The sequence below is a fragment of the Triticum dicoccoides genome, chromosome 5B, assembly GCF_002162155.2.
Source record: "Triticum dicoccoides isolate Atlit2015 ecotype Zavitan chromosome 5B, WEW_v2.0, whole genome shotgun sequence".
In the NCBI taxonomy this organism is placed as follows: domain Eukaryota; kingdom Viridiplantae; phylum Streptophyta; class Magnoliopsida; order Poales; family Poaceae; genus Triticum; species Triticum dicoccoides.
In genome coordinates this window covers 56,295,763-56,306,266 of record NC_041389.1, presented here as the reverse complement: position 1 = coordinate 56,306,266, position 10,504 = coordinate 56,295,763, and positions in this window count along the sequence as shown.

The window sequence follows — 10,504 nt, the reverse complement described above, 5'->3', positions numbered from 1 at the left end:
TGCAAGTTCAGCTCGCCAACAAGGGCAGGGAACTGAACGCCGCCAAGGACTCAAATGCTGATCTGGAGCTGAAGCTGGCCACGCTGACGGAGACGCTGGATGGCACCAAGAAGCGTGAGGAGGACTTGAAGAAAGAGATCAAGGGCAACGAGGAGCTGCTGACGAGGGCCGCCGAGACTCAAAACACCTTCAGGGCTACGGTGGAGCTCTGGACGGAGGGCCTCGTCAACATCGCTGCAGTGATCAACGAGGAGCTGGCGCAGCTGGACTTGGCGGGCTTCGAGTACCCCTCCGACGAGAACCTTCAGCCCAGCGCCAAGCTCACTGTCTTCTTCAAGGGCGTGGCGACGGTGCTCCAGCAACTCCGGGAAAGGATCCCAAAGCAGCTGGCCGACGAGTCGCACTCAATCTGTGCCGGAGTTCTGGAGAAGGTGCTGGTGAAGGTGGCCTTCCGCAACCCAGGCCTCAACCTCACCAACGTCCTCAGAAGGTTGCTGGCGGATGCTGATCTTGACGCACTCAAGGCCCTCGTCGCACCCATTGTGAACAGGGTGAACGAGGTCAAGAGGGTTGAAGGCGGCCGCGTTGATTAGGCCGCTCACTTGTTTCTTTGCTTGCCGCTTTTCTGGTCGTGAGAACACTTTGTTAGAGCCGCAACAAGTTATTTTTGTAATATAACTCTATCTTAGGTATCATCTGCTAAGTTATTTCCTTTACTTGATCTCTCCCTTTGTATGCTTTTACCCTACGCTTTTAGGGAACTTGCTGGCATGGGCACCCTTGCCGCGAGCGCTGAGTGCGGAACATCAGCAGCCTGCTGGCGGTGATGCCTCCGGCAAGAAACCTTGTCGCAGCTAGTCGCAGCACACTTAAGTTGTTGAGCGGACTCGAAACAAAGTAAGGGCGCAACTAGCTACGAGTTGGTTCCTCCGCGCACAAGTTTTCCATACAAAGTGCGATCGTTCGAGGAAGATAACTTAAAAAATTTAAAAACTAATTGCTCAAACTTTGGCAACTTAGCTTTTCTGTCGTCTGCTTCCCGTAAGGGCAGATCTTTTCTTGAACGATGCCTGGTCCACACCATTATCTTCTCCTTCCCCCCCGGCAAACTTGTGCACGAGGGAAACCTTCTCCTTTTTGCAAAAAAAGAAAGAAGAGAAAATAATGACATGGAGCCTCGCTGCTCGTTATTGCTTACCGGGGCTTGGTGCTGCACAAGGTGTCAGATAGTACATGCTAGAAAAGAAAGAATGCATGAAATTGACAGAAAACGCGAAGCACACAAGCTTTATTTATGCACAGGGTCTGTGCCTGGCTTTGTGCAGAGGATTACATGCAACAGCGGCAAGACTTGTACAAAAGGTGGTTGCCGGAACAGGTTCCGGCAACCGCACCTTATGGGTAAAACTTACGAAGATGCTCGATGTTCCAGGAGTTGCTCACCGGAACGCCATCTTCGCTCTCAAGGCGGACAGCGCCGGGCCTAGTGACTCGTTTCACCCGGTAAGGGCCTTCCCACTTCGGCGTCAACTTGTTGGAATTCTTGGCGGACTGAACACGCCGAAGAACAAGGTCGCCTTCCTCGAAGCTTCTGGCTCTAACTTTGCGGCTATGGTAGCGGCGCAAAGCTTGCTGATATCGAGCAGCTCGTACAGTAGCCTGAAGACGATCTTCCTCAAGGAGCAGCGCGTCATCTTGTCGCAGCTGATCTTGCTCAAGCTCATCATAAGCGAGCACTCGAGGCGATCCATATACGAGTTCCGTGGGGAGAACTGCTTCTGCTCCGTAGACTAGAGCAAAAGGTGTCTGTCCAGTGGCTCGATTTGGCGTCGTCCTGATCGACCAAAGAACCACCGGCAGCTCCTCGATCCAGTTTCTTCCGCACTTGTGCAGCCTGTCGAAAGTTCTGGTCTTGAGCCCACGCAGCACTTCAGCATTTGCCCTCTCCGCTTGACCATTGCTTCTCGGGTGAGCAACAGAAGCAAAGCAGATCTTGGCGCCAAGATCTTGGACGTACTGCATGAAGGTGCGGCTCGTGAATTGCGTGCCATTGTCGGTAATGATCCTATTAGGGATCCCGAAACGACAAACAATGGACCTGAAGAACTTGACTGCTGACTGTGCGTCACCTTCCTCACTGGTTCCACTTCCGGCCACTTTGTGAACTTGTCGATGGCGACGTACAAGAACTCAAAGCCCCCGACAGATCGGGGAAAGGGGCCGAGGATGTCGAGCCCCCAGACCGAAAATGGCCAGGATAAAGGGATCGTCTGGAGAGCTTGAGCTGGCTGGTGTATCTGCTTGGAATGGAACTGGCACGCTTCACACTTGGTTACTTGTGCAGTTGCATCCTGGAGGGCTGTCGGCCAAAAGAAACCTTGTCGGAACGCTTTGCCGGCAAGTGCTCTTGCGCCAATGTGGTGGCCACATATGCCTCCGTGTATCTCTGCCAACAGTTCCTGTCCATCTTCCCGGGAAATGCACTTCAATTTCACACCGTTGAGTCTTATTCTGTACAGTGTGTTGTCGACAAACTTGTACATACTCGACTGCTGGGCTACCTTTTCCGCTTCTTCTTGCTCTTCGGGAAGTTCTCCTGTTTGAAGGAAATGGACAATCTGTTGTGCCCATGCCGGAGCTTGCGGCTCAACAGCAAGGACTAAAGGCACAAATGCTGTTGCGGGAACATCTGCTTCTACGGCAAGAACCTGCGGTTCAGCCGGAGCTTGATGTTCCCCGGCAAGCTTGCCGACGCAAGACTTGTCGGGGGCGTCTGCTTCAACGAAACAAACCATCTGGCTTGTCAGAGCAGACTGCCCCTCAGCGCTGTTTGTGTTGATTTTGGGGACCTTCTTGGCAGCGACTTCGGGGAGCTCTGCCGGAAAGTAGTCACCAGAAACCAACTTCCTCTTCCTGCTCTGTCCAGTTGATGGTGTTACAGATGGCTGAGTCAGCTTGAGCACAAAGATTCCTGGTTCCACAGGCAACTTCAGTGCGGCGCACTTTGATAGGCCGTCGGCGATGTCATTCTGAGCTCTCGGGACATGCTCCATCTGTAGGCCATCAAAGTGCTCTTCTAGCTTTCTCACTTCATCAATGTAGGCTTCCATCAACGAACTCTGATAATCCTTGTTCACTTGGCGGACGACAAGCTATGAGTCACCTCAGACTATGAGTTTCTTGATCCCAAGGTCTGCTGCAATTCTGAGGCCGGCAAGCAATCCTTCATACTCTGCAGTATTGTTTGTTGCTTGCTCCTTGGGAAAGTGCATTTGGACCACGTACTTGAGATGCTCTCCGGTGGGTGCGACAAGCAGCACGCCTGCACCGGCGCCTTGCAGCGAGAAGGCACCATCAAAGTACATCAGCCACTCTTTGCTTGCCTCCTTGACGGGGATGCTCATCTCTGGAGTTTCTTCATCAGGTGTTGGCGTCCATTCTGCTATGAATTCTGCCAATGCTCGGCTCTGGATAGTTGAAGTACTTTCAAACTTGAGGCCAAAGCTTGACAATTCCAGTGCCCACTCGACAATCCTGCCTGTTGCTTCTGGATTCTGCAATATCCTCTTCAACGGAAAGCGAGTGACAACTGTGATCTCGTGTGCTTGAAAGTAGTGGCGCAGCTTTCTCGAGGCCATGAGGAGGCCAAAAAGCAATTTCTGCACACCAGAGTACCTCGATCTAGCCCCCTGCAGAAGGGAACTGACAAAGTAAACTGGGCGCTGCACCATTTTCTTCTGCTTCTCTTCCAGTGGCTGCGCAGATCCATCCTTGTCGGGACCAGAGCTTGTCGGGGAAGCCCCCTACTTGTCGCTGGACGTGCTTGGCGCGGCCGCTGGCTCATCGTCTGCCTCCCTCTCCGCTACTAACGCAGCACTAACCACTTGATTGGTTGCTGCTAGATATAGCAGCAACTTCTCTTGTGGTTTAGGTGCGACAAGTATTGGAGTGGAGGACAAGTATCTCTTCAAGTCCTGCAGCGCAGCCTCCGCTTCCGGAGTCCATTTCATTGGACCTGCCTTTTTCAATATTTTGAAAAATGGCAGGGCGCGCTCAGCAGACTTAGAGATGAACCTGCTGAGAGCAGCTACGCAGCCGGCAAGCCTTTGTACATCCTTGACGCGCTTCGGTGCTTCGATCTGCTCAATAGCTTTAATCTTGTCGGGATTGGTTTCAATCCCCCGCTGAGACACAAAGAATCCGAGAAGCTTGCCGGAGGGGACTCCAAACACACACTTCTCGGGATTTAACTTGAGATTGATCTTGCGCAGATTCGCAAAGGTCTCGTCCAAATCCTGGATCAGAGTTGCTCTGTCTTTGCTCTTGACCACTATGTCATCCATGTAAGCTTCTACATTTCTGTGCAACTGTGGCTCAAAAGCTTCGTGAACTACCCTCGCAAATGTTGAACCAGCATTCTTCAGTCCGAAAGGCATCCGTACGAAGCAGTACGTACCACATGGAGTAATGAATGCGGTTTTCTCCTCATCCTCTTCTGCCATGAAGATCTGATGGTATCCTGAGTATGCATCCAAAAATGAAAGCACGTCACATCCGGCTGTGGAGTCAAAAATCTGGTCAATGCGCGGCAAGGGAAATGGGTCTTTGGGACAAGCTTTATTAACATCGGTGAAGTCAATACAAAGCCTCCATTTCTCGTTCGCCTTGCGCACGACAACTGGATTGGCCAACCACGTGGGATGGAGCACTCCTCTGACAAGGCCTGCTGCTTCCAGCTTCCTGATCTCTTCCGCAATGAACTCTTGTCTTTCCACTGCTTGTTTTCTGACTTTCTGCTTGACGGGCCGCGCGTGAGGACAGACGGCAAGGTGGTGCTCAATTACTTTCCTGGGAACACCGGGGATATCAGATGGTTGCCATGCAAACACATCGACATTCGCCCGCAGGAAAGCAACGAGCGCGCTTTCCTATTTAGGGTCCAACGTGGCACTGATGGTGAAAGTACCACCAGTGCCGTCCTCCTTGGCGGCCACTTTCTTGGTCTCCGGCGGAGCTGCCTTCGATTTCTTACACTTGCAGGTGGAGCTCGATGGTGCGTCCTCGACGGTAGCGCAGCACTCCGAAGAGGTGCGCTTGCCGGAGTGGGCATCAGAGCTCTTGCCGGACTTGGTCTTCTTCTTCCCCCCGGGAGCTTCAGCGGCAAGTGTCTCGCGATCTGCTGCGGGTGCTGCTTCCCGGTAGATCTTGTCAGTACAGATAAGGGCATCCTTCTTGTCGCCATGGACAGAAATGACACTTATCGGACCAGGCATCTTAAGTACGTTGTAGGCATATTGAGAGGCTGCCATGAACTTGGCGAGTGCTGGACGGCCAAGTATCCCATTGTAGGGCAATGGGAAATCAGCAACGTCAAAAGTGACCCTCTCAGTCCTGAAGTTCAGCTCGCTGCCGAATGTTACCGGCAACGTGATCTTCCCCTTCGGCTTGCTCCTTCCCGGGTTGATTCCTTGGAAAGTGCCGGTCTCTTCGAGCTCGCTGTCGGGGATCTGGAGCTTCTTGAGTACCGCTGAGGAGATCAGGTTCAAGCCGGCCCCGCCGTCAACTAGCATCTTTGTGACCTTGAGGTTGCGGATAGTTGGTGAAACCAACATCGGCAAGCACCCGACCGCAGTTATGCGATCAGGGTGATCCTCAACGTCAAAGATGATAGGCGTGCTGGACCATTTCAGGGGCTTGCGCGACTCAACTGATGGTTCTGCTGCATTAACTTCCCGCACCCACTGTTTGAGCTGGCGGTGCGAAGTATGCAGAGAAGCACCGCCGTCAACGCATAAAACCTCTGTTGCTTTCTGAAACTCCTGCTCGTCGGCCTCATCATCCTCCATATCTTCATCTTCGTCTTCGTCTTCATCCTTGTCGCGGCCGCGGGGAGGCCTGTCTCCTTGCCGCTGCTTGGCCTTGCCGCGGCGTCCCCCCTGGCCGGGACGTTTCTTGCCGGACCCTCCAGCACCTTCTTGGGCTCTTTCCTTGTCGCGCCGCTCGTATTCAGCTTTCTGCAGCTCAACGAGCTGGTCAACCTTCTTGCAAGTCTGGAGGTCATGGCCCTTGGTGCGGTGGATCTTGCAGTACTGCTTGCCGGAGCCTTCCTGCTTGTCGGCGGCCGCCACAGCCTCCTCGCCGGAGCTACCAGCTTTGGCCTTCTTGGCGTCGCCTCCGTTGCCGGACTGCTCGACGACTAGCACATCCTTAGCTTTCCTCTTCCTGTTGTTCCGCCGCCGGTTTTTCTTTGCCGGGGCGGCATCCTCACTGTCAGATCCTCCTGCTCCTTGTGTTCTCTCCGGGGAGTTTCCTCCCCTCCTCAGCACGTGCGCACTTGTCGGCCAGGGCATATAGCTCACTGACGTCTCTAATCTTGGACATCGCCATCTCCTCCCTCATCCTGCGGTTACGCACATTCTGATGGAACGCGCTAATGACCATGGCAGGGTGGACGTCTGGGATGTTGCGCTGCACTTGGCTGAATCTCTGAATGAACTTGCGCAGGGATTCTCCTTCCTTCTGGGCGAGCAAATGAAGGTCGCTCTCCTGGCCATGGGGCTTGTGGCCGCCTGTGAAGGCGCCGACAAACTGATGGCACAGGTCCGCCCAAGAAGAAATGGAGTCGTCCGGCAAGTGCATGAGCCAGGATCTAACATTGGGCTTGAGCACCAGCGGGAAGTAGTTGGCGAGGATCTTCTCATCGCGCCCCCCAGCAGCTTGCACCGCAATGGTGTAGATGCTGAGGAACTCCGACGGATGTATCCTGCCATCGTACTTCTCGGGCACATCTGGCTTGAAGTTCTTGGTACTAGGCCACTGGACTTGCCGCAGCTCACGGGTGAACGCAGGGCAACCTACCGCGTACGGCAAGTCGCCTAGTTCCCCTGGCGCATGCATGTCGACAGTGGGCCCAGCGCGCTGGTCGGACTGACGCCGCGCTTCTCTTCGGCGCTCGATGCGGGTACGAGCATCCTCTTGTCGCCGTTCCTGAAGAACTTGGCACTGATCGCGACGAGCTCGCGGACTCGACGACGCGGTGGAGTCGCTATCAAGGTTGACCCGGCGAGTCGGGGATCTTGGCCTTCGGGGAGGAGAGTGCACAGAAGTTGCACCTCCTCTGGTCTTGTCGTCATTGTCCCGCGCCCGGGCATCTTGCCGCGGCTTCGACGTGCTCGGTTTCCGGGGAGTGTCGCCGTTGGCGAAGCCGATGAGGCTCTGAATGGTGGCCCTCCAGTCGTCGATCTTGTCCGGCGCTGGAGGGTAATCCAGGAGCAGTTGGGCTCGAGCCAACGCTTCTTCTGGAGTCTTGGGTGGCGGCGGGGAACGGCGCGAGGAGCGGGTTACGCTCGAACTTCTAACTGGGTTAGAAGGAGCGGTACCCCGTCCAGGCGACCGCGCCGCGCTCGCGCCAGCGTGTTGACGCGCATGCTGGCCTTGAGCGTCCCGGGATCCACCAGCTCGGCCTTGTTCCAACGCAAGTACGGTACCGCGAGTACCATGACGCGCTTGGTCTCGCGCATCCTGAGAAAGACACGACGCGTGCACGGACGCCGAGGTTTGTGCCACCTTGTCCTTGGACCTGGTAGCATAATGAGCTCCCTCGTCAGCGCCCGTTCCTCCGCCGGCGTCTTCCCCACCACCCGTTTGCTCCGGTGGGGGTGGGATTGACGCGGACGGAGCAGCCACCTCCGAAGCCTTCTTCTTCGGTGGCATGTCGATGAAGATGTTGATGATGCGGCTCGCGTGAACGCCGGATCAGGTTCACACAACCTTGACGCCCCCTACCTGGCGCGCCAAAGGTGTCGTGGGAAACAAGCACCTATGGGGCAGGGGGTCCCTTCTCGGTCCGGCAGGGAGCAGAGGGCGCACGAAGAGCAGATCGAGGCGAGCACACGAGCGGTTTTTACCCAGCTTCGGAGCTCTCCGGAGAGATAAAACTCCTACTGCTGCTTTGTGTTTATTGAGTTCTTGCTCAGGAGCGGTCAGCGCTACCGAACCGAGCGTGAGAGTGTTCTGTAGTTTCGGAAGAGTCGAACCCCCTCTACGTTGCGCATGGGCCTCCTTTTATAGGCTAAAGGGGTCACCGACAGGTGGCAACGCAGGCAAGGGTACAAATGTAAAAATGGTGGTGGGCACAACTGTTACCTACAGTGTATCCTACCTAACTCTGACGGCAGGGGACAAGAGCATTTAATGCCCGTCTGCGTCATCCAAAGAGTGCGTAAAAGCGACCGTTAGTGGCGCCACCGCTTGCCACGATGGCCTTCTCGTCATCTCTTCTTGCCACCTCGCACCGCTTGGCTGCACAGCCTCCCGCCACGTGCGCCTGGAGCGATCCTATGGCGACACGTCGTCGGGTGCGCTGGAGCGTGGGTGCAGAGGGATGGCTTCGCCGCGGCAAGTACCTTGCCGCGGTCGTTGTCTTGTCATTCCCGGAAGCTAGTCGCTCGCCGGGGTCTTGCCGGGACACGCGGTGCGTCGCGGCAAGTTTCTTGGAAATGCCTTGGTTGGCCTTCCCGGCAAGCTCCTCTTGCCGGGGCCTTGTCCTTCCCGGCAAGCTCCTCTTGCCGGGGCCTTGTCTTCTCAGTTAAAATACTTTGTTCTTGAATGGCTCCAAAGAAACCAACGGAGGACCTTGGCGGTCGTCCGGCAAGCCTTGCCGCGGGACGCTGCGACTGCCCGTGCACAAGTTCGGGATACTAGGGTACCCCTACTCTAGTACACCGACAGGGCGAGTTCAGATTCTTTTCCTACTAGACTCTGCTCCAAGCTCTCGCTTTTCGTCACAGCATCCCGAAGCTCCTGCTCAGCCATGATGACCCTGGCCTCGTGTTTCTCACGCAGCGCCTGTTCGGCGGCAGCCTTCTCTTGGGCATCAGCCGCTGCCTTCTTCAGCGCCTCATATTCAGCACTCGCTCCTAGGGCGTATAACATAAACACTTTTCAATAGGCACACTTATTCATTTGTGCCCAATGCAAGACAATGTTCAAACATACCTTGCTTCTCCTCCAATTGCTTCTTCACACGGCCAAGTTCTTCTTCGGCCCATTTCAGGCTCCCTTTCAGTTCGAACACTTCCGCATCATGAGCGGCCGTCCTCTCCACAGACGCATGTTTTCAAATACATGGGTATGCATCATTAAATAAAGGTTCCCATTACAATAGAGGATTTGATCCCCTGCCCGGCTCTCTTTTTCCGGACAGTGTATCAGGGGCTACTCCTCATATCATACTAATTCTTTAAAGGTTCCTTAGAAACCATACCTTAAAGGCCTTTATAAGGCCAAGACAGGACTCATTCAGCCCGCTTTCGGCAGCCTGAATCTTTCCAACCACCATACCCATAAGGGTCCGACGTTCATCAATGACGGATGCATTGTTTAACGCTGTCAATAGGCCACATGGCAGTTCTGCGTAGACAGGGGTTGCCGGCGGAGCGGTCAAACTTCCCTTCATGGAAGGTGGCCGCTCGCCCGATCCTGGAGCCTTAGAGGCCTCCAGAACCTTATCCGGCTCTGAGCCTCTTTGAGACGACATCTCGGTGTCGCGCCCAGACTTCAGAAAAGGAATCCCCGAAGGCGTCTCGCTCGCCACAGCATTCGAGCTCAACAAATCCTCTGATGAGGACTGTCCAGCAGGAGACCCCGCCGGGCTGTACAAAGTGTGGCGACAGTTAAAACTACTATGCCCATACGACCCTGGATACATAGGCGTATTCGGATTTCGGTTACTTATGATTTTCCCAGGGGCTGGGCCTCGGGATCCCACTCCGGGCTGTTATCGGCAGCCGGGGTGGATACCTTTGAAGGGGAACCTCGCCCTCTCTTGGGCAATTCGGCCTCCAGGGACGGGGAAGCTGCATGCTTCTTCCCGCCTGCAGAGCGAGGCTCGTCCTCCTCTGCCCCCTCCTCTTTGTCTTCGGAAGGAGCATCGCTGGAGCCTTCAGATCTGGCGTCTGAAGCCTCGCGACAGCGGAGGCCACTCCGGGTCTTCTCGACCTTCTGGGAGGCCTCCTTCTTGGGAGCCTTGTAAGGCGCAGGGACCAGCATCTTCGTTAGAAGAGGTCCGGCCGGTTCCTTCGGCAGTGGGGCCAGACATTGTATCCGCTCCACCTTCTTTATCCATCCCTGAGGTCACGATAATTCACGATTAGAATTGTCCCTCAGGACATGCCAACTGAAGCATGGATGGACAGGGCGTGGCTGCGACTTACTGGGCTTGGAGAATAGGATAATTGATACCCTCGATCCTCGGCGGAATCCAGCCATTTGCCGAACTTAAAGAGCACCTTCCAGATATCCTCGTGGGAGGAATCATAGAGATCCCGGAGGGTTTGGTGCTCAGTTGGGTCGAATTCCCATAAAGTACAGGCTCGACGCGGCAAGGAAGAACCAGGCGAACTAGCACCACCTAGACCATGTCAACAAGCTTAACGTCCTTATCGACCATACTCCGAACACGCGTCTGGAGCAGTGATAGCTCATCAGACGAGCACCAGTTCGG